Source organism: Sciurus carolinensis, chromosome 19, assembly GCF_902686445.1.
Source record: "Sciurus carolinensis chromosome 19, mSciCar1.2, whole genome shotgun sequence".
Lineage (NCBI taxonomy): Eukaryota > Metazoa > Chordata > Mammalia > Rodentia > Sciuridae > Sciurus > Sciurus carolinensis.
In genome coordinates, this window is record NC_062231.1 from 5,387,470 (window position 1) to 5,412,556 (window position 25,087).

General features: G+C 39.9%; 1 pseudogene; it reads left to right on the forward strand.

Moving 5' to 3' along the window:
* Positions 1–261: 261 nt before the first annotated feature.
* LOC124971155 (ankyrin repeat domain-containing protein 46-like) overlaps positions 262–25,087 on the forward strand; it is a 72,418-nt pseudogene continuing 47,592 nt past the window's right edge.

Here is a 25,087-nt window from a genome sequence, read left to right on the forward strand (position 1 = left end):
GGCAGAAAACCTGTCAATCACAAAGAAAAGAGGAGTGGGTTCCAGTACTATTAATTTATCACCTGGCAATGAAATAGTTTCCCCTTTGAAGATCTGACAGAATGAGTTTCAAGAAGCTGAACAAGAGGGTTACTGCATTCCATGTTGCTTCAGGAATCAGAATTCAAGAAGAAGAGGACTGAGAGACTGGGGACCAGCTCAGAGTTGCTGGGAGAGGCTTCCCCAGTGATCGAGGTGTCCCAGTCAGGGCGGTAGTTCCAGATGGTAGGGAACTATGAGAAGCAGAGCTCCCCAGCAAGACTTCCCCGCCAGGGTGTTGGATCCAGAAACCCGGAAACTACAAGGAAGAGAACTGCTTGGTATGCATTCTCCACCAGGTAAGGCTTTCCTGCTGGGGTGGTAGAACCAGAGAACCAGGCCCAGACCAGCTGGGTCCCAGCCCACAGTCTAGTGCCCCTTCGGCGGACCATCAGTCAACACATGTAGGCACCTCTGCCCACTAGCAGGGAATAAAACAAACTGGAGGCCACCACTCCTAGAGGGGCATCTTCCTTTGTGGGTCACTGCATTATCAAGTTCTTCTAAGGCTTCAGGCTACTGAAGGCTAGGACATGAGTTACTGGAAAACTACAGGGACACCATAAGTCAACAGGGGGAAAACTGAAATATCTCAGATTTTTACTACTAGATGGGAAGATACCTGAGCAATATGAGAAAATGAGGGAAGAAAATCTCCCAAACAAACCTATATGCAATATCAATAAAATCCAAAGACAGCATGGCAGAAGAAATGTCAGAAATGGAGTTCATAATGTACATAATTTAAATGATCAGAGAAGCAAATGATGAGATGAAAGAGCAAAAGCAGGCACTGAATGATCACAAAACTCACAGTTAAAAGAGCAAATGAAGGAAACAAAGGATTATTTTAATAAAGAGATAGACATTCTGAAAAAAAAAACCAGAAATCCTTGAAGTAAAGAACAAACCAAATTAAAAACTCCATTGAAAGCATAACCAATAGGATATAACACCTAGAAGAGAGAACCTCAGATATTAAAGACAAAATATTTAATATTGAAAGCAAAGTTGACCAAGGAGAGAAGATGGTAAGAAATCATAAACAGAATCTATAAGAACTATGGGATATCATGAAAAGGCCAAAGGAAAGAATTATTGGGATTGAGGAAGGCACAGAAACAAACCAAAGGAATGAACAATCTATTCAATGAAATAATATCAGAAAATTTCCCAAATCTGAAGAATGAAATGGAAAATCAAATACAAGAGGCTTATAGGACTCCAAATATACAAAATTACAACAGACCCACACCAAGGCACATTATAATGAAAATACCTAACATACAAAATAAACATAGAATTTTAAAGGCTGGGAGAGAAAAAATCAAATTACGTCAGGGGGAAACCAGTATGGATATCAGCAGATTTCTCAAAATCCTTCCATGATAAACAAAAGCTAAACAAATTTACAAATAGAAGGCCAGCACTGCAGAACATTCTCAGCAAAATATTCCATGAGGAAGAGATGAAAAATCACGATGTAAATCAGCAAGGGAAGGAACTACCCTAAAGGAATAGTCAAATAAATGAGAAACCAATTCATGATAAAAACAAAAAAATAAACCAAATTACCAGGAATACAAATCATATCTCAATAATAATCCTGAATGTTAATGACCTGAACTCATCAATCTAAAGACGTAGACAGGAAGATTGGATTAAAGATACACCCAACGATATGCTGCCTCCAAGAGATTTATCTCATATAAAGAGATAACTACACACTAAAGGTGAAAGGATGGGGAAAAAACATACCATGCACATGGACTCAGCAAAAAAGCCAAATTATCCATCCTCATATCAGATAATGTGGACTTCAAGCCAAAGTTAGTCAGAAGGGATCAAGAAGAACATTTCATACTGCTTAGGGGAACCATAAATCAGCAAGACATAACAATCATAAATATCTGTTTCCCAAACAATGGCTCATGCATGTACATCCAACAAATACTTCTCAATTCCAGGAACAAAAGACACCATAACACCATAATACTAGGTCACATTAACACACCTTCTCATCACTGGGAAGATCTTCCAAACAAAAATTGAACAACAAACCATAGATCTCAATAACACAATCGATAATTTAGACTTAAGAGACATATAAAATATTCCATTAAATGAAGATCAAATAAGCTTTCTGCTCATAGGCATTCGCACCCTTCTTTCAAATAGGCCATATATTATGCCACAAAGCTACTCTTAGCAAATACAAGAAGATAGTGATACTACCTTGTATTCTATTGGATCATAATGAATTGAAAATAGAAATAAATTACAAATAAAATTACAAATAAATAAATTCCAAAACCTTTATAGCACCAGCCTTTCTACAAAAGCATCCTCAGAAACAAAGGACAGCAGGACTATCCTGCCATTTATGAGTTTCTTTATGCATGTGCTCTTTGAACTGCATCTTCTCCTCCTCAAGGACAATGTGAAACAATGACCCTGATTGTAATTCTATCCAGATGATCGTGGCCATTGGCTATGTCTTAAAAAGTACTTTGCTGATAACTGTACTGAAAAATGAATTATTAACTTCTTTGATCACTTTTGGGAATATAGCACATGTTTAACAACTGAGTGATGTATAAGTTCTTGGAACATACTCATACACTGTTTTCTGAACAATAAATTATGAGATAGAATATACACTCTCTGGGTTAAGTGAATAAGGAGATATGCATGTTTTGTTAAATCTATTTGTTAAGAATGTGAATAAAAATATGTTGTAGAAATTTTAATCATGTACCTTTTTGTGATAATACAAGGATCCAACATTTCTATTTGGTGGGAGCAAGTAATTCCTATTAAGTGCATCTCAACTTCATGGCCTGGATTAGCCACTTATTAACACTTTGAGAGTGCACAGCACTTTTTAGCAAGTGCTTTAATGAGATGTATTTTGCCCAACTAAATATGTCAATATTAATTGCCATGAATTACCACATGATCCATCAAATTGTCCTTTTACTGATGTACTAAAAAGAATTGAATGCAGGCACTCAAGTGATCATACGAACACCAGTGCTAACAGTAGCATTATTAACAACAGAATCCGGTGTTAAAAACTCAATGTACAAAAGCGTATGGATGTATAACCAAAATGTGTCCTGGGCACAGCATGGAATATTATTCAGCCTGGAACATAAAAAATATGAGAGAATAACTTGTAAACCTTGAAGATATTGTTCAAGTGAACTGTCATCACCAAACAATGTTTTGAGACTTGAAAGTAGAAGGTGAAGCTGAGAGTAGAAATAGACACAGACAGAAAATATGATGGCAGGGGCTGAGGAAGGGGGACAGTGAGGTTCATATTTGATATTCAGAAAGGAATAGATTAGGAAGAAGAAAAAGTGCTGGATATGGATGTTGACTGTTTTCACAATAATATGAACATACTTAATGCCTCTGACATGCAGTCTTAGAAAGAATCAAAGTGCTAAATTTTGTTGCATGAATCATAGCAAAATGAAAAGTCACCTGTGTGGAACTAATTCATCTTTCATGGGTACATTTGTGGTGTCACTGGTGTAGCAGTCAAATTTATTCAGCAGTTGGGAACTTGGGGAGATTTCCCCCTTATCTGGTCTATTTTAGAAGTTCCCATCTGTTGATCATGGTTGGGGAATCCTCTCAATCTCTATGTTTTTGTTTGTTTGTTTGTATCTGTTACTGGCCCTTTAAGACATGAGCAGTACTGTGTGATCCTATATACTGTTTTCCAGGAAAGATTTTGGCAGATAGTGATGGTTTGAGTTCTTCTTTACCTATTTGTATTCATGTAAGTTCTTTCTTTGATCTCATTGCTCTGGCTAGAGTTTCAGGGAAAATATTTAATAAAAGTCATGAAAGAGGGCATTCTTGACTTGTTCCAGTTTTTAGAGGAAATGCTTTCAATTTTTCTCTGTTTAGAATACTATTGGCCTTGGCTTTAGCACGTATAGCTTTTACAATGTTGACGTGTGTTCCTACTATCCCTAGTTTTTCTACTGGTTTGAATGTGAAGGGGTGCTGCATCTTATCAAATGCTTTCTGCATCTGTTGAGATGATCATATGGTTCTTGTTTTTAAGTCTATTGGTATGATTAATTAAATTTATTGAAGCAACCCTGTATCACTTGGATAAACCATATTTGATCATGGCTCACGCTTTTTAATACACATTTGTATCCCTGTTCGCTGATGACATGATTATATATTTAGAGGAACCTGGAAATTCCACCAGAAAACTTTTAGAACTCATAAGTGAATTCAGTAAAGTACTAGGTTACAAGATCAATGCTCATAAATCCAATGCATTTTTATACATAAGTGATGAATCTTCAGAAAGAGAAGTTAGGAAAACTACCCCATTCACAATAGCATCAAAAATAAAATAAAATACTCAGGAATCAATCTCACAAAAGACGTGAAAGACCTCTACAATGACACCTACAGAACACTAAAGAAAGAAATTAAAGAAAACCTTAGAAGATGGAAAGATCTCCCATGCTCTTGGATAGGCAGAATTAATATTGTCAAAATGGCCATAATACCTAAAGTGCTATACAGATTCAATGCAATTCCAATTAAAATCCCAATGATGTACCTTGCAGAAATAGAGCAAACAATTATGAAATTCATCTGGAAGAATAAAAATCCCAGAATAGCTAAAACAATCCTCAGTAGAAAGAGCGAAGCAGGGGTTTCGCAACACCAGAACTTCAACTCTATTACAAAGCAATAGTAACAAAAATGGCATGGTATTGGTACCAAAATAGACAGGTAGATCAATGGTACAGAATAGAGGACATGGACACAAACCCAAATAAATACAATTTTCTCATACTAGACAAAGGGGTCAAAAATATGCAATGGAGAAAAGATAGCCTCTTCAAAAAATGGTGCTGGTAAAAGTGGAAAACCATATACAACAGATTGAAATTAAACCCCTATCTCTCACCCTGCACAAAATTCAACTCAAAATGGATCAAGGACCTGGGAATCAGACCAGAGACCCTGCATCTTATAGAAGAAAAAGTAGGTCCAAATCTTCATCATGTTGGCTTAGGATCAAACCTCCTTAACAGGACTCTGATAGCACAAGAAATAAAAGCAAGAATCAACAACTGGGATAGATTCAAACTAAATAGCTTTCTCTCAGCAAAGGAAACTATCAGTAATGTGAAGAAAGAGCCTACAGAGTGGGAGAAAATCTTTGCCACTCATACTACAGAATCTATAAAGAACTCAAGAGGGAGTTTCAAGATGGCGGCCTAGAGGGCGGCTGCATTTCACATTGCTCCAGGATGCAGGATTCAAAAGAGGAGATAGTGAGAGACTTGGGACCAACTCAAAGCCGCCGGGGGAGTCTCTCCCCTTGGGGAGGCATCCCGGATGGGGCGGTAGCCCCGGAACGCAGGGAATTTGTGAAGTGGAGTTGCTCGGCGAGATGCCCCTCCCCCCGCTGGAGTGGTAAACACGGACAACTGGGATCATCATAGAGGAGGTGGCTCACCACAGTGCTTGGTCTCGGAGCAACCACTGGGGCTCCGGGCGGCTGCCTGAGGAGGAGCTGCATGGTGAGCTGTTTAGACTCAGAGTAATCGCTTCTGAACACCGGGGGGTTGCCCGGAAAAAGAGGAGAAGTGCAGCGGGTCTCTTGGTCTAGGAGTGACTGCATAAGAGCCACAGGTGGTTGCCAGAGGAGGAGCTGCATCGCGAGCTGTTTGGACTCAGAACAACCGCTTCTGAACACCTGGGGGGTTGCCCAGAGGAAGAGGAGAAGTGCGGTGGGTCGCTTGGTCTAGGAGTGACTGCATCAGAGCCACAGGCAGTTGCCAGAGGAGGAGGCGAGTGGTGAGTTGATTGCACTCAAAGCGACTGCTCCTGAACACCGGTGGCCTGCCTGGAGGAGGAGCGCAGTGGGTCACTTGGTCTCAGAGCCACTGCCCAGGAACACCCGGGGGGCTACCCCAAGGAGGAGGAGGAGGAACAGGGCAGGTCACTTGGGCTTGGAGTGACTGCCTAGGGCTATGGGCGGTTGGTGGGAGGAGGAGACACAAAGTGAGTTGCTTGGACTCCTAGTGACTGCGTCGGAAACCGGACTGCTGTCCGGTGGAGGAGGTGTGTGGTGGATCTCTGGGTATTGGAGCTATTGTAGAGGGCTCCAGGTGGTGGCTCAGAGGAGGGGCCACATAGCCAGGCAATTAGGTGCAGAGTAGGGTCCCAGGACCTAGGTGGCTTCTTGCTGGAAGAGCCACACAGAGACACGCCTAGGGGCGGAGCAAAGTTTCCAGGACTGCGGGCAGATTCTCTGGGAGAGGCAGCCTAAGGAGACTCGCCTGCAGAGGGTGAGGCTCCCAGACCCAGGAGGTAGGTCCGGGCCCCTGGGAACATTGCAGAGGAAGACACCCCAGCCCAGGCGGTAGTTGTAGATTGAGGGGAACCTCTAGGAGGGGAACTGACCAGCAAGACGTCCCCACCGAGTGAGTCTTCCCTACCGGGAGAGTTTTACCCACAGGGACGGTAAAACCAGAGACACAGGCACAAACAGGACTTGCCTCAGCCCGCAACCTAGTTCCCCGTTGGATGACCATTGGTCAACAAGTGGAGACACCTCTGACCACTAGCAAGGAATATACGCCACCTGAGGTCACCACCCTAGAGAGGCAGCTTCCTTGTGGAGCTCCGCATTATCAACTTCCTCCAAGACTGCAGGCTACTGAAGGATAAGAGGGGATATACTAGCAATCTTCAGGGACATTCTAAGTCAATGGAGGAAATCTGCAATATCTTAATGACCCACTGATTCCTGAACAATATGAGAAAACAAGGGAAGAAAATGCCCCAAAGAAATCTAGATGTTACATCAATAGAATCCAAAGACAGCTTGGCAGAAGAAATGACAGAAAGGGAGTTCAGAATGTACATAATTAAAATGATTAGGGAAGCAAACAATGAGATGAAAGAGCAAATGCAGGCATTGAATGATGAGATGAAAGAGCAAATGCAGGCATTGAATGATCGCACCAATCGAGAGTTAACAGAGCAAATTCAGGAAGCAAAAGATCATTTCAATAAAGAGTTAGAGATATTGAAAAAAAACAAACAGAAATCCTTGAAATGAAGGAAACAATAAACCAAATTAAGAACTCCATAGAAAGCATAACCAATAGGATAGAACAGCTGGAAGACAGAACTTCAGATATTGAAGACAAAATATTTAACCTCGAAAACAAAGTTGAACAAACAGAGAAGATGGTAAGAAATCATGAACAGAATCTGCAAGAACTATGGGATATCATGAAAAGGCCAAATTTGAGAATTATTGGGATTGAGGAAGGCTTAGAGAAACAAACCAAAGGAATAAAAAATCTATTCAATGAAATAATATCAGAAAATTTCCCAAATCTGAAGAATGAAATGGAAAATCAAGTCCAAGAGGCTTATAGGACTCCAAATACACAAAATTACAACAGACCCACACCAAGGCACATTATAATGAAAATACCTAACATACAAAATAAAGACAGAATTTTAAAGGCTGTGAGAGAAAAGAACCAAATTACATTCAGGGGGAAGCCAATACGAATATTAGCAGATTTTTCAACCCAGACCCTAAAAGCTAGAAGGGCCTGGAACAACATTTTTCAAGCTCTGAAAGAAAATGGATGCCAACCAAGAATCTTATACCAAGCAAAGCTTACCTTCAAATTAGATGATGAAATAAAATCTTTCCATGATAAACAAAAGCTAAAAGAATTTACAAAAAGAAAGCCAGCATTACAGAACATTCTAAGCAAAATATTTCATGAGGAAGAACAAAAAAAACAAAGAAGCAAATCAGCAAAGGGAGGAATTATCCTAAAGGAACTGTCAAATAAGGAGGAACCAAGATGTGTCAAAAAATAAATAAATAAAATTTTAAATATGAACCAAATGACCGGGGTTACAAATCATATCTCAATAATAACCCTGAATGTTAATGGCCTGAATTCATCAATCAAAAGACATAGACTGACGGATTGGATTAAAAAGAAAGATCCAACAATATGTTGCCTGCAAGAGAAGCACCTCATAGAAAGAGAAATCCATAGACTAAACGTGAAAGGATGGGGGAAAACATACCATGCACATGGACTCAGCAAAAAAGCTTGAGTATCCATCCTCATTTCAGATAATGTGGACTTCAAGCCAATGTTAGTCAGAAGGGATAAAGAAGGACATTTCATACTGCTTAAGGGAAGCATAAATCAGCAAGATATAACAATCATAAACATCTATGCCCCAAACTGTGGCTCATCCATGTATGTTAAACAAATCCTTCTCAATTTTAGAAACCAAATAGACCATAACACAATAGTACTAGGTGATTTTAACACGCCTCTCTCACCACTGGATAGATCTTCCAAACAAAAATTGAACAAAGAAACCATAGATCTCAATAACACAATCAATAATTTAGACTTAACAGACATTTATAGAATATACCATCCAACCAAGAGCGAATACACTTTCTTCTCAGCAGCACATGGATCCTTCTCTAAAATAGACCATATATTATGCCACAAAGCTAATGTGAGCAAATACAAGAAGATAGAGACACTACCTTGTATTCTATCAGATCATAATGGATTGAAGTTAGAAATCAATGAAAGAGTAAAAAACAGAAACTACTCCAACACCTGGAGATTAAAAAATATGCTATTATATGATGAATGGATAACAAAAGATATTAGGAAAAAAGTTAAAAAATTCTTCGAGGTAAACAAGAACAAAGAAACATCATATCAAAATCTCTGGGACACTATGAAAGCAGTACTTAGAGGAAGACTTATTTCATGGAGCGCATTTAATAAAAGAAGTAAAACTCAACAAATCAACGACCTAACACTACAGCTCAAAGCCCTAGAAATAGAAGAACAGACCAACACCAAAAGTAGTAGAAGACAGGAAATAGTTAAACTCAGAGCTGTAATCAATGAAATTGAAACAAAAGAAACAATACAAAAAACTGACAAAATAAATAGTTGGTTCTTCGAAAAAATAAACAAAATTGATAAACCTTTAGCCACACTAACAAAGAGAAGAGGAGAGAAAACCCAAATCACTAAAATTCGGAATGAACCAGGAAATATCACAACAGACACGACTGAAATACAAAACATAATTAGAAGCTATTTTGAAAATCTATACTCCAACAAAATAGAAAATTTCAAAGACATCAACAAGTTTCTAGAGACAAATGAATTGCCTAAACTGAACGAGGAGGACATACACAATTTAAATAGACCAATTTCAAGTAATGAAATAGAAGAAGTCATCAAAAGCCTACCAACAAAGAAAAGTCCAGGACCAGATGGGTTCTCAGCCGAGTTCTACAAAACTTTTAAAGAAGAGCTCATTCCAATACTTCTCAAAGTATTCCAGAAAATAGAAGAGGAGGGAACCCTCCCAAACTCATTCTATGAAGCCAATATTACCCTGATACCTAAACCAGACAGAGACACATCGAGGAAAGAAAATTTCAGACCAATATCCTTAATGAACATCGACGCAAAAATTCTCAACAAAATTTTAGCAAATCGCATACAAAAACATATTAAAAAGATAGTGCACCGTGATCAAGTGGGTTTCATCCCAGGGATGCAAGGTTGGTTCAACATCAGAAAATCAATAAATGTCATTCACCATATCAATAGACTTAAATTCAAGAATCACATGATTATTTCGATAGATGCAGAAAAAGCATTTGATAAAATACAGCATCCCTTCATGCTCAAAACACTAGAAAAAATAGGGATAGTGGGAACATTCCTTAACATTGTAAAGGCCACCTACGCTAAGCCCATGGCTAATATTATTCTAAATGGTGAAAAACTGAAAGCATTCCCTCTAAAAACTGGAACATGGCAGGGATGCCCTCTTTCACCACTTCTATTCAATATCGTCCTTAAACTCTAGCCAGAGCAATTAGACAGACAAAAGAAATTAAAGGGATACGAATAGGAAAGAAGAACTCAAACTTTCTCTATTTGCTGATGATATGATTGTATACTTAGAGGAACCAGGAAATTCCACCAGAAAACTGTTAGATCTCATAAGTGAATTCAGTAAAGTAGCGGGATATAAGATCAATGCACATAAATCTAAGGCATTTCTCTTCATAAGCGATGAATCTTCAGAAAGAGAAATTAGGAAAACTACCCCATTCACAATAGCATCGAAAAAAATAAAATACTTGGGAATCAATCTCAGAAAAGAGATGAAAGACCTCTACAATGAGAACTACAGAACACTAAAGAAAGAAATTCAAGAAAACCTTAGAAGATGGAAAGATCTCCCATGTTCTTGGATAGGAAGAATTAATATAGTCAAAATGGCCATACTACCAAAAGTGCTATACAGATTCAATGCAATTCCAATTAAAATACCAATGATGTACCTTACAGAAATAGAGCAAGAAATTATGAAATTCATCTGGAAGAATAAAAAAACCAGAATAGCTAAAGCAATCCTTGGCAGAAAGAGTGAAGCAGGGGGTATCGCAATACCAGATCTTCAACTCTACTACAAAGCAATAGTAACAAAAACGGCATGGTATTGGTACCAAAATAGAAAGGTGAATCAATGGTACAGAATAGAGGACATGGACACAAACCCAAATAAATACAATTTTCTCATACTAGACAAAGGAGCCAAAAATATGCAATGGAGAAAAGATAGCCTTTTCAACAAATGGTGCTGGGAGAATTGGAAATCCATACGCAACAGAATGAAACTAAACCCATATCTCTCACCATGCACGAAACTAAACTCAAAATGGATTAAGGATCTCGGAATCAGACCAGAGACCTTGCATCTTATAGAAGAAAAAGTAGGTCCAGAGCTTCAACATGTCGGCTTAGGACCAGACTTCCTCAACAGGACTCCCATAGCACAAGAAATAAAAGCAAGAATTAATAACTGGGATAGATTCAAACTAAAAAGCTTTCTCTCAGCAAAGGAAACTATCAGCAATGCGAAAAAAGAGCCTACAGAGTGGGAGAAAATCTTTGCCAATCATACTTCAGATAGAGCACTAATCTCCAGAATCTATAAAAAACTCAAAAAACTCTACACCAAGAATGCAAGTAATCCAATCGACAAATGTGCTAAGGAAATGAATAGACACTTCACAGAAGAAGATCTACAAGCAATCAACAAACATATGGAAAAATGTTCAACATCTCTAGTAATAAGAGAAATGCTAATCAAAACCACCCTAAGATTCCATCTCACCCCAATTAGAATGGTGATTATCAAGAATACAAGCAACAACAGGTGTTGGCGAGGATGTGGGGAGAAAGGTACACTCTTACATTGCTGGTGGGGCTTCAAATTAGTGCAGCCACTCTGGAAAGCAGTGTGGAGACTCCTTAGAAAACTTGGAATGGAACCACCATTTGACCCAGCTATCCCACTCCTTGGCCTATACCCAAAGGATTTAAAATCAGCATATTACAGAGATACAGCCACATCAATGTTCATAGCTGCTCAGTTCACAATAGCCAGATTGTGGAACCAACCTAGATGTCCTTCAATTGATGAATGGATAAAGAAACTGTGGTATATATATACAATGGAATATTACTCAGCCATAAAGAATGATAAAATTATGGCATTTGCAGGCAAATGGATGAAATTGGAGAATATCATGCTAAGTGAGATAAGCCAATCTCAAAAAACCAAAGGATGAATGATATCGCTAATAAATGAATGATGACACATAAAGGGGGGTGGGAGGGGTTAGTGTTAGGGTTAGAGTTAGGTTTAGGGAGGGTGGTAAGAATGGAGGAAGGAAGGACTGTTATAGAGGGAAAAGAGGGGTGGGAGGGGTGGGAGGGAAGGGAAAAAATAACAGAATGAATCAAACAGCATTACCCTATGTAAATTTATGATTACACAAATGGTGTGCCTTTACGCCATGTACCGAGAAACAACATGTATCCCATTTGTTTACAATAAAAAAATAATAATAAAAAAATAAATCCTAAAAAAAAACTTCAGAGATTGTTACCAATACAACAGAGAGTCTTCCCTGCACACCTCAGAGAGCCTGCCCTTCCTGCACACTTCAAATACACCACCATGCACACTCAAAATTCTCTCTCTATGCACATCAATACCCTTCCTACATACATATAGAGCCCTCTCTACACACCTCAGAGACAATGCTACCCAACAAATAGATCCTACACTGCAGAACATAGAAAGCCCACCCTACTCATCTCAAAGAGTCCTCCATACACATCACAGAGCATTCTTCCTCCACACCTCAGAGAGCCACACTTCAATTTCTGTTTGTCTTCCTTAATCTTCTCAAAAACTCTCACTACTCAGTATACCCTCCATACACAACTCACTGAGCCATTTCTACTCCCCATATACCTCAGTCATGTCTACCTAATAGTCTCAGGTATCCCTCCCACACACATCAAGAAGCCCTCTGACAAACCTCATAGAACCCTCCTACACAGGTCACATTCCTCCCTATGCAGGTCAGAAGTCCTTTCTGTAAGGAAGTCCTCAATTGATTCATTTGTATTCCCTCCTGACACACCTCACAGAGCTCTCCCTTCACAACTCAAGTGTGCCCTTTCTACATACTTTAAGGAAACCTGCCTATACAACTTAGGTACACCTCTCTACTCATGAGTGTCCTCCACACACACCTCAGAAAGCACTCCCCTCACACCAAGCACTCTTCCTCAGAGGGTCTTAAAAAATACACCACAGACAGACTTTCTTTACAACTCATTGAGCAATTCTGAACAACTTGAATTGCCCACCAAATACACATCGACAAGTCCTTCCTTCATAATCTCAGAGAGCCTTCCACAAAAACCTCAGAATGTCCTTCCTACAAAACTAAGAAAACACCATCTACATACCTCAGATAGACACCACTTCTCACCACAAATCCCTTCCTGCACACCACCAAGGCACTTACCAACACAGACCACAGAGTGATTGCAATACTCCTATGAGTGCCCTCCCTGTGCACCTCAGAGATTCCTTCTACTCTCTCCAAAGAACCCTCCCATCATGCCAGAGTGTGATCTACCTACTAATCTCACAGAGATCTCACAACTGTATTCAGGGGCTCTTTCTACACAACTGACTTGGCACTCTTAGTCAAAACACCCTCCTATACCCATTGTAGATTTCTCCTACACACATCATAGAGACTTTCCTGAGTACCTCAGAGAACCTACACTAAAAACTCACTGTGCCCACCCTAACTTATCTTGGAGAGTCCTACTACACACCATAGAGAGCCCTCCATTGAACATCATGTCTTCCCTACTCATCTCAGAGAACTTTCACTACTCACCTCAGAAGTCTCTGATTACACAACTCACTGAGTCCTTTCTTTTCACCTTAACCTTCACTGTAAACCTCAGTGAGCACTCTCTAATCATGAAAGCCCACCTATACACATCATAGAGCCCTTCCTACACAACTCAGATGCTACTCACTACAAACCACAGAAATCCCTCACTACTCACCCCAGAAGAAGTCCATAAACACCTCAGAAATGTCCTGACACACCTCAGTGAGTTCTAATTTTACTCCTTTGCATGTCCTTGGAACACCTCAGAGTGCCCTTCTCACCTCAGAGAACAAACACTACACCTCAGAGAGCCCCAGAAGCCTTTCTTATGCACCTCAAATCCCTCCTTACTCACCTTAGAGAACACACCCTCTCATCTCATAAAGTGGTGAAAACCCTCAGAACACACCACACACACCCTCACTGTGCACCTCAGTAAACCCTTCCATCACACTACAGAGAGCCCTGTTGCAAACCTCATAAAGCCATCCTTTTATCCCTCAAAGTGTTCTCCCTACTTATTCTTTCTACTCACCTGGGACTATCCATATTTTATAACAGAGTCCTTCCTGCACACCCCACAGTCCTCCCTTCACATCACAGGGAGCCTTCCATACAAACCTTAGAATACCCTTTTCACAAACCTCAGAAAACCCTACAAACACATCTCAGAAAGCCCTCTTTACTCACCACAAATCCTGCCCTGCACTCCACAAACTCCATACCTACACCCTTCAGAGAGCCGTCACAATACTTCAATCAGTACCCTCATTGAACAGCTCAGAGATTCTTTCTACTCTCCTTAAAGACCTCTCCAATAACACCTCAGTGTGTTCTCCCTACTCATCTCAGAGATCTTTCACTTCTCACTTCAGGGGCCTTTTCTACACAACTGAGATAGCACTCTGACAGGCAAAAACCCCTCCTGCATCCCTTATATATCCATCTTGCACACTTCATAGAGAACTCCTAAACACCTCAGAGCCAACTCTACATACCTCAGAGAACTACACTTCAAATCTCAGAGTGCTCTTCATACTAACCTCAGAGAGTCCTACCTACTAACAAGAGACCCCTCATTTCAACATTTTTATGTCTTCCCGACTCATCTTAGAGAACTCTACTCTTCACTTCAGAACTTCCTCCATACACAACATGCTGAGCTCATTCTCTAAACAAAGCCATCCATGCACACCTCAGGGGGCCCTCCCACTCACTTGAAGAAGCCCTCCAACACACCTTATAGGGCCCTTGTAAACACATCATTGAGCCCTCCCTACCCAGATCAGAGTTTCCTCCCTACAAGCATCAGAGAGCCTTCACTATTCATATGCAGAACAGTTCCTGTGCACCTCAAAAAATGTCCCTCCACAGCTCAGAGAGTGCTTCTCCACACTGCAGAGAGCCTTCTCTACCCAACTCATTGACCCTACACTACAAAGCACAGAGAGCTCTCTATACTCATCTCAAGACTCCCAACTATGCACCACAGAGCCCCCGTCACACTTTAGAGAGCCCTTCCTACGCACTTCACAGGGCCATCCATATACACACTAGAGAGGCTTTCTCTCCACTTCATTTAATGTTCCCTACACTTCAGAAAGTCCTTCATGAAGACCTCAAAGACACCTCCCTGAGGTGTCACTTCAGTCACCATTGTTACACACATCTGGAGGCCTCATCTCACACCTTAGAGTGCACTTTGGTCTCACCACACACGGCTTCCCTGCATATTATAAAAACCCTCCTTACTCACTTTAGGGAGCACTCCCACAGACTTTAAGAACTTCTCCTATACACTTCATAATGCCCTGCAACACACTTCAATGTGGCATCCCTACAGACCTCAGACAGCCCAGCTACACACCTCAGAAAGTTCTCCCTTCACAACTCAAAGAGTTCTTCCTTTGCACCTCAAAGACATCACCGTACATATCTAAGTAATTCCTCCCTACTCACTATGAGAGAACTTCCTTTGCACCTCAAAGTGCCATTCATGAACACCTTAGACACTCTTCCTCCACACCACATTGAGCAATCCTAAATAAATGGACACTACCACTGTATATGCCCCAGATAGTCCTCCCTAAACACCCAACAGTGTCCTCCTCTCACATTTGAGAGCCTTCCATACAAATTTAAGAATGCCCTTACTACACTCAGAAAAACCTAAATACACATCACTGATAACACTATTCAGTACAAATCCCACTCTGCATCCCACAAGAGCTCTGCCTACATACCTCAGACAGCCCTCGTGATATTCCTTGGATTGCCTTCCCTGAACACCTCAGAGATTTCTTGTACTCTCCACAAAAAAACCTCCCATCAAAACTCAGTATATTCTCCCTACTCACCTCAAAGTGATGTCATTAATCACATCAGTGGGCCCTTTCTATACAACTGAGACAGCACTTTAGTCAAAATACACTGACACCTCTAACACATCCCTCCTACACACCTCAGAGAACCTACACTACAAACTCACTCAGTCTTCCCTACTCAGTTCAGAGATTCCTAACCACACAAAACAGTGCCCTCCCTTTGCACATCAGAGAGCCCCTCCTACACACCATGCACATCCATACACATCCTAGGAATGCTTCCTACACACGCCTTTGAACAATCATTGACTCCTCATAAGGTCACTCCTACTTACCTCAGAAAGCCCTCACTGCAAGCCACACACAGCATCTCCACAAAGTTCAGAAAGTCCTTCCTTAACACTTTAGAGAACCCTGAAACACACTCATACAGGAATTTTTTTACACCTCAGTTTTTCTATTTAATCATCTCAGAAATTTCTCACTATTCACTTTAGAGGGCAGTACCTACATATGTGGATGAGTCCTTTATACTACTTCAAAGTGCCCTCCCTACACAACTCAGAGAGCCATTTCTACTCACCACTAAGGTCTTCCCAGTACACCTCAAATAGCACTCACCTAAAAGTGCACTCTCACTTACATCAATGAGTCCTCCTACACACCTCATAAAGCCCTCCTAAGCACTTCAGTGGGCCCTCCCTACATACTCAGTGAGCCCTAACTTTACACCTCATAGAGTCATTCCTACACACCTCAAAACTACCTCTATGTACACCTCAGAAAGCCCTCCCTATTCACATAAAGCACCTTCAAATACACTGAAGAAAGCCATCCATAACACTTTAGAGACAATTCATCCACACCACAACCATCCCTCTAACCTCACAAAGCCCTCCCTACTTCATGCTTTAGAAATCCCTGTTACACATAGATGAGTCTCCCCCACTGGGTAAAGCTCAGCCTGGGCAGCAGGTGCAGATAGAGGTGGCTTATCAGAGTAGGGCAGGGCAGCTAGAGTCTTCCCCTAGGCAGCCCTACACACTCCAGTGGTGGGCCCCTCCAACATGGCCAGTTCTCCAGCTTCTCGGAGCAGGCCCCCAGTGAGAGCCTTTCGGAACAGAAACAGCTCCAAGTCCCAGAGCCAGTGCGGCGAGCTCCGGCCCGCAGGCAGCTTCAGGGACCAGGACAGGGTAGCCAGGGACTTCCCCAAGCAGCACGGCCCCCTCCGGCAGGAGACACCTTTCAAAGCTAGCTTCTCAGAGCAGACCACCTGCCCAGTGAGAGCCTTTCTACACAGAGCCAGTCACAAGTCCCTGAGCCAACGGAGAGCTCTGACCTCCAGGCAGCCTCTGGGATCAGGGCAGGCAGCCAGAGGCTTCTCCAGGTGACCCTGCCCCCTCTGGCCACAAACTCTTTCCATGGGGCGATCCAAGATGGTGGACTAGAGGGTGACTGCATCTCCAGTCTCTCCAGAACCCAGAACTCAAGAAGGGGAGGCATTGAGAGACTTGGACTAAAATAGAGCCACAGGTGAGTCTCCCCCACCAGGTGAAGCTTGACCTGGGTGGCAGGCATGGATAGGGATGGCTTATCAGAGCAGGGCAGGGCAGTTAGAGTCTTCCCCAGGTAGCCTCACACACTCCTGTGGTTGATTCTTCCCACATGGCCAGCTGCACGGTGCAGGCCCCCCAGTGAGAGCCTTTCCACACAGAGCAAGCTCAAAGCCATGTAACCAGTAATGGGCTAGGGGCAGCTTTCTTCAGAAGCACTACATTATCAAGTTCCTCCAAGACTTCAGGCTACTGAAGGTTGGGAGGTGATACACTGGAAATCTACAGGGACACTAGAAGCCAATAGAGGAAATCTGCAATATCTCACAGACCCACTGACTTCTGACCAGTATGAGAAAACAAGGGAAGAAAATGTCCCAAACAGACCTAGATACAACATCAATAAAACCCAATGACAGCACAGCAGAAGAATTGTCAGAAAGGGAGTTCAGAATGTACATAATTAAAACAATCAGGGAAGCAAATGAGGAGATGAAAGAGCAAATGCAGGCATTGAAGGAGGAGATAAAAGAGCAAATGCAGGCATTAAATGATCGCACCATAGAACAGTTAAATTACCAAATACGGGAACCAAGAGATCATTTCAATAAAGAGTTAGAGATACTGAAAAAAAAAAAAACAAACAGAAATCCTTGAAATGAAGGAAAAAATAAACCAAGTTAAAAACTCCATAGAAAGCATAACCAATAGGATAGAACACCTGGAGGACAGAACCTCACATTGAAGAGAAAAAATTTAATCTTGAAAACAAAGTTGACCAAACAGAAAGATGGTAAGAAATCATGAACAGAATCTACAAGAATTATGGGATATCATGAAAAGGCCAAATTTAAGAATTATTGGGATTGAGGAAGGCTTAGAGAAACAAACCAAAGGAATGAACAATCTATTCAATGAAATAATATCAGAAAATTTCCCAAATCTGAAGAATGAACTGGAAAGCCAAGTACAAAGGCTTATAGGACTCCAAATATACAAAATTACAACAGACCCACACCAAGGCACATTATTATGAAAATACCTAACATACAAATTAAAGACAGAATTTAAAGGCTGTGAGAGAAAAGTATCAAATTACATTCAGGAGGAAATCAATAAGAATATCAGAAGATTTTTCAATCCAGACCCTCAAAGTTAGAAGGGCCTAGAACAGCAATTACCAAGCCCTGAAAGAAAATGGATGCCAACCAAGAATCTTATACCCAGCAAAACTTACTTTCAGATTTGATGATGAAGTAAGATCCTTCCATGATAAACAAAAGCTAAAGGAATTTACAAAAAGAAAGCTGGCATTACAGAACATTCCAAGCAAAATATTCCATGAGGAAGAGATGAAAAACAATGATGCAAATCAGCAATGAGAGGATCTATCCTAAAAATAGCCAAATAAAGGAGAAACAAAATCATGTCAAAAAACAAAAATGAGTCAAATGACTGGGAATACAAATCATATCACAATAATAACCCTGAATGTTAATGGCCTGAACTCATCAATCAAGAGACATAGACTGGAAGATTGAATTAAAAAGAAAAATCCAACAATATGCTGCCTGCAAGAGACTCATCTCATAGAAAGAGATACCCGTAGACTAAAGGTGAAAGGGTAAGAAAAAACATACCATGCACACAGGACACAGCAAAAAAGCTGAAGTATCCATCCTCATTTCAGATAATGTGGACTTCAAGCCAAAACTAGTCAGAAGGGATGAAGAAGGACATTTCATACTGCTTAAGGGAACCATAAATCAGCAAGACATAACAATCATAAATATCTATGCCCCGAATATTGGCTCATCCATGCATGTCAAACAAATCCTTCTCAATCCCAGAAATCAAATAGACTATAACACAAAAATACTAGACAATTTTAAAACACCTCTCTCACCACTGAATAGATCTTCCAAACAAAAATTAAATAAAGAAAACATAGATTTCAATAATACAATCAACAATTTAGACTTAACTGACATATATAGAATATACCATCCAACAAAGAACGAATACACTTTCTTCTCAGCAGCACATGGATCCTTCTCTAAAATAGACCATATTTTATGCCACAAAGCTACTGTTAGCAAATACAAGAAGATAGAGATACTACCTTGTACTCTATCAATTATAATGGATTGAAATTAGAAATAAATGACAGAATAAAAAACAGAAACTTCTCCAATACCTGGAGATTAAATAATACACTATTATATGATGAATGGATAACAGAAGACATCAGGAGGGAAATAAAAAAATTCTTAGAAGTAAACGAGAGCAAAGACACATCATACCAAAACTCTGGGACACTATGAAAGCAGTTACTTAGAGGAAGATTTATTTCATGGGGCGCCTTCAAAAAAGAAGTAGAAATCAACAAATAAATGACTTAACACTACAGCTCCAAAGCCCTAGAAAAAGAAGAGCAGACCAACACTGAAAGTAGTAGAAGACAGGAAATAGTTAAAATCAGAGCTGAAATCACCAAAATTGAAATGAAAGAAAAAATCGAAAATATTAAAAAATAAATAGTTGGTTCTTTGAAAAAATAAACAAAATTGATAAACCCTTAGCCACACTAACAAAGAGAAAGAGGGAGAAAACTCAAATTACTAAAATTCGGAATGAACAAGGAAATATCACAACAGACATGAGTGAAATACAAAACATAATTAGAAGCTATTTTGAAAATCTATACTCCAACAAAACAGAAAACCTCGAAGACATCAACAAGTTTCTAGAGACATATGAATTACCTAAACTGAATGAGGAGAACATACACAACTTAAATAAATCAATTTAAAGCAATGAAATAGAAGAGGTCATCAAAAGCCTACCAACAAAGAAAAGTCCGGGACCAGATGGGTTCTCAGCCGAGTTCTACAAAACATTTAAAGAAGAGCTCATTCCAACACTCCTCAAAGTATTCCATGAAATAGAAGAGGAGGGAACCCTCCCAAACTCATTCTATGAAGTCAATATCACCCTGATACCTAAACCAGACAAAGACACATCAAGAAAAGAAAATTTCAGACCAATATCCTTAATGAGCATCGATGCAAAAATTCTCAACAAAATTATACCAAATTGCATACAAAAATATATTAAAAAGATATTGCACCACGATCAAGTGGGTTTTATCCCAGGGATGCAAGGTTGGTTCAACATCTGGAAATTAATAAATGTCATTCACCATATCAACAGACTTAAAGTCAAGAATCACATGATTATTTCCATAGATGCAGAAAAAGCATTCGATAAAATACAGCATCACTTCATGCTCAAAACACTAGAAAAAATTGAGATAGTGGGAACTTTCCTTAACACTGTAAAGGTCATCTATGCTAAACCCATGGCCAATATCATTCTTAATGGTGAAAAACTGAAAGCATTCCTCCTAAAAACTGGAACAAGGTATGGATGTCCCCTTTCACCACTTCTATTCAATATTGTCCTTCAAACTCCAGCCAGAGCAATTAGACAAACCAAGGAAATTAAAGGGATACCAACTGGAAAAGAAGAACTCAAACTATTCCTGTTCACTGATGACATGATTATATATTTAGAGAAACATGGAAATTCCACCAGAAAACTTTTAGAACTCATAAGTGAATTCAGTAAAGTAGCAGGTTATGCTCATAAATCCAATGCATTTTTATACATAAGTAATGAATCTTCAGAAAGAGAAATTAGGAAAACTACCCCACTCACAATAGCTTCAAAAAAATAAAATACTTGGGAATCAATCTCACAAAAGAGATGAATGACCTCTACAATGAGAACTACAGAACACTAAAGAAAGAAATTAAAGAAAACCTTAGAAGATGGAAAGATCTCCCATGTTCTTGGATAGAAAGAATTAATATTGTCCAAATGCCATACTACTTAAAGTGCTATACAGATTCAATGCAATTCCAATTAAAATCCCAATGATGTGTCTTGCAGAAACAGAGCAAGCAATAATGAAATTCATCTGGAAGAATAAAAAACCCAGAATAGCTAAAGTAATCCTCAGTAGAAAGAGCAAAGCAGGGGATATTGCAATACCAGATCTTCAACACTATTACAAAGCAATAGTAACAAAAATGGCATGGTATCGGTACCAAAATAGACAGGTTAGATCAATGGTACAGGATAGAGGACATGGACACAAACCAAAATAAATACAATTTTCTCATACTAGACAATGGTGCCAAAAATATGCAATGGAGAAAAGATAGCCTCTTCAACAAATGGTGCTGGGAAAACTGGAAAACCATATGCAACAGAATGAAATTAAACCCCTATCTCTCACCCTACACAAAACTCAACTCAAAATGGATCAAAGACCTCGGAGTCAGACCAGAGACTCTGCATCTTATAGAAGAAAAAGTTGGTCCAAACCTTCAACTTGTTGACTTAGGATCAGACTTCCTTAACAGGACTCCCATATCACAAGAAATAAAAGCAAGAATCAACAACTGGAATAGATTCAAACTAAAAAGCTTTCTCTCAGCAAAGGAAACTATCAGTAATGTGAAGAAAGAGCCTACAGAGTGGGAGAATATCTTTGCCACTCATACTTCAGATAGAGTGCTAATTTCCAGAATATATAAAGAACTCAAAAAACTCTACACAAAGAATACAAGTAATGCAAACACCAAATGGTCTAAGGAAATGAACAGACACTTCAGAGAAGAGATCAATATTAGCATTGCCCAAATCAGACACTATGCAATCCTAGACCAAATAGCCCCTAGGGGGACAATAACAAAATTGTCATAATAAACAAAATGAGTTCAAATATTATTTTTGGTAAAACAAACAGGTTTGCATTAAGGTCTGCAGTTTCTAATGGAGGACAAAGAGGATGCAGAGGGATGTAGAATGTGGCTGTGAATGGGATAAGAAAAGAATATGCAGAAGTTCTAGAAAATAGAAAGGGTGAGAGTGTAATCAAAAGAAATTGGATGTTAGTATGCAAAAAAGGGGAGAAAGAGACTCTGAGGGAACAGGTGAACAAAAGGAAAAGAAAGCAAGAATAGTAAAGAAATAAAAACTTAAATTTTTTAAAAAGGAGAAAAAAGAAAATCTACTGTATAACAGTCATATAGTAATGAAACCTCCCAGTGTTCAGTAGCCTGATGCATGAGAGGTACCTGACAATGAACTTCAAGCCTCCAGCAGGCATCACAGGATGGGATTTGCCCCACCCAAAGATCAGAGCTACGGCTTCCAGGATTATCCAAATAGTTGCTCTGGATACGAAATGTGTTGGCAAATGGGGAGCTGCAGCTCAGGGGTGGACATAGTCAGCTGGAGGTCCTGGAGCTGGGATGCAATTGGTCCAGCATGGGTCCTGTAGGTCCGGTGTGTTTTGTGTGGTTGTGGGATCCTGGAGGCCAGGTGCAATCAGTCCATCTGGGGTCTCGTTGATAGGGCACAGTCAGTTGGTCTGGGGGTTCTGGTGGCAGGGAGCAATAAGTCGATGTGAGGGCCCCAGAGGCAGGGAGTGATCAGTCAGGCTGAGGGATCCTGGAGACGGGGCTCAGTCGGTCTGGCCAGACATACTACAGGACCTGGCTGTTGTCTCAAAATGGCCAAGAGCACTGTTTTTTATGTTTAATTTAGTTACCATATGATCCAGCAATCACACTTCCAGATTTTGCCCACATTGTTTGTAAATTTATGCCCACAGAAATGGTGTATGTTATTAAAAGCTCAGTCCATGTCCCTAATGCCAATATAATAATGAGGACATATTTTTAAATATATATATATATATATATATATATATATATATATATTGTTGTGAATGAAACTTTTTATTTATTTATTTTTTTATTTTTATGTGGTGCTGAGAATAAAAGCCAGTGCCTCACACATGCTAGGCAAGCCCTCTACCACTGAATCAAACCCCAGCCCAGGGGACATAGTTTTGGGAATAATGAAAAGCAGGTATATTGTTGCTTTACTAAGAAAGTAGAAGCACAGGGGACTCTAGTACCAGAGGCTGTGATTCTACTCATCAAGAGGGAAAAGGTTTTTGTTTTTGTTTTTGCTTCTTTTGCTTTTCACTTTTTTTGTTTGTTTCCTTTGGTACTGGGTATTGAACTTAGAGGCACTCAACCACTGAATTATATCCCTAGCCCTATTTTTCATTTTTATTTAGAAAGAGTTTAGAAAAGTCTGAATGGCTTAGCACCTTGCTTTTGCTGAGGCTGCTTTTGAATTCAGGGACCTTCTGCCTCAGTCTTCCAAATCTCTGGGATCACAGGCATGTGTCACTAAACCTTGCAGAACAAGGGTTTCTGTAAGAAGCTATTCAAAGGCTGCCTGCCAGATACCCCTTGTAGGGGAATTTTGATTCACCTATTAATTTTGGAGACAGCCATTCCATAGATCTACTGGTACCATCTCAGAAGTCTGAATTATTTGGTTCCTGTGGTGAGTGTGTGCTCAAAACTGTCTGAGTCTGGATGGGAAAAGGTAATCCTGTTCCCTGCCCAAGATTAAGGAGTGGAGAGGGAGAAGAAGAAAACAAAATATATCCATTTTAATAGAAGCCTCAGTTGCACAGTGGCATGGGCTATATTCAAAGCATGAGGTGGACCACTGCTACATGCGCAGGTGTTGAGCGCAGCTTCATTAGCTGACACTGTAAGTTGGAAGGAATACAGACATTCTTTTGGAAATTAATGGAGAAGCATATGCACTTCCAAGAAATTTTCATTCAACAAAAGAAGAGTAACATTTTGATTACCTCAACAACAAAAATGAAACAAACGCATCATACTAAGTGAAAGCATTCAGGATGCAAAATGTACTTTTTTATTCCAAATAAGAGAAATTCCTGAAGAGAAAATATAGAATAGGTGTGAGACTACTTGTTTTCAGTGTTGGACAGAACAGCAGATCTTGGATAAGAAGTGGATGTGGCATGGCATTCTGTGGCTGCAGTCCCAGTTTCCCAGGAAGCTGAGGAATGAAGCATAAGCCCACAAGTGTGAGACCAGACTGGATATCTCAGCAAGACTGTGTCTCAAAAACAAACAAAAAACACCCAACAACAACAAACAAAAAATACTGAGGGCACTTTCAAGGTGAAGGAACTTTTCTGTATTGTGCTGGAATGACCATCAATGAAAGCCTGCTGTTTTTCAAAACCTTGGAATTCGTTTTACAAAGACTGACCTCTAACATGGGGAAATGAAAAGCTTTAAAAAGGAAGTGATGTGAGTAACTTTGGCACTTGGACAAATGCAGTTTGAAGTGGAAATTAGAAGAGTACAGATAGTATCTGAGGTAAAGCATGCCAACACTGTATTCTAATCGGTAAGCAAGTTTGTCCCAGAAGTATTGATTAAGAATTCATAAACTGCTATTAAAATGAAATAAATATGTATCTGGTGTGTAGTGGGCACTGGGCTGTGTGCTATTGGACAGCAAAAACATGTCAAGAAAGGAAGTCTAGACTGAGCCAGCTGCACTGTGTCATGGTCAGAAACAGGAACAATGTGAACTTGTATAGCTTGATAATGATATACAGAAAAAAAGATGCAAGTATCTAAATGCCACAGCTAGTAATTATACAGATATGGCACGCAGTTTTGTTTAGATGATCCAGAGCAGTGACACCTAGTGCTTACATGTTCCTGCATTATATTGAGAATCTTTTAGTGAAAATCTATTTCATCTAAATTGTCAGAATTTAGATGAAAATTTAACATACTGGAATTGCATGTTTTCCCTTATGGTCCTGGAAACTTTTTTGA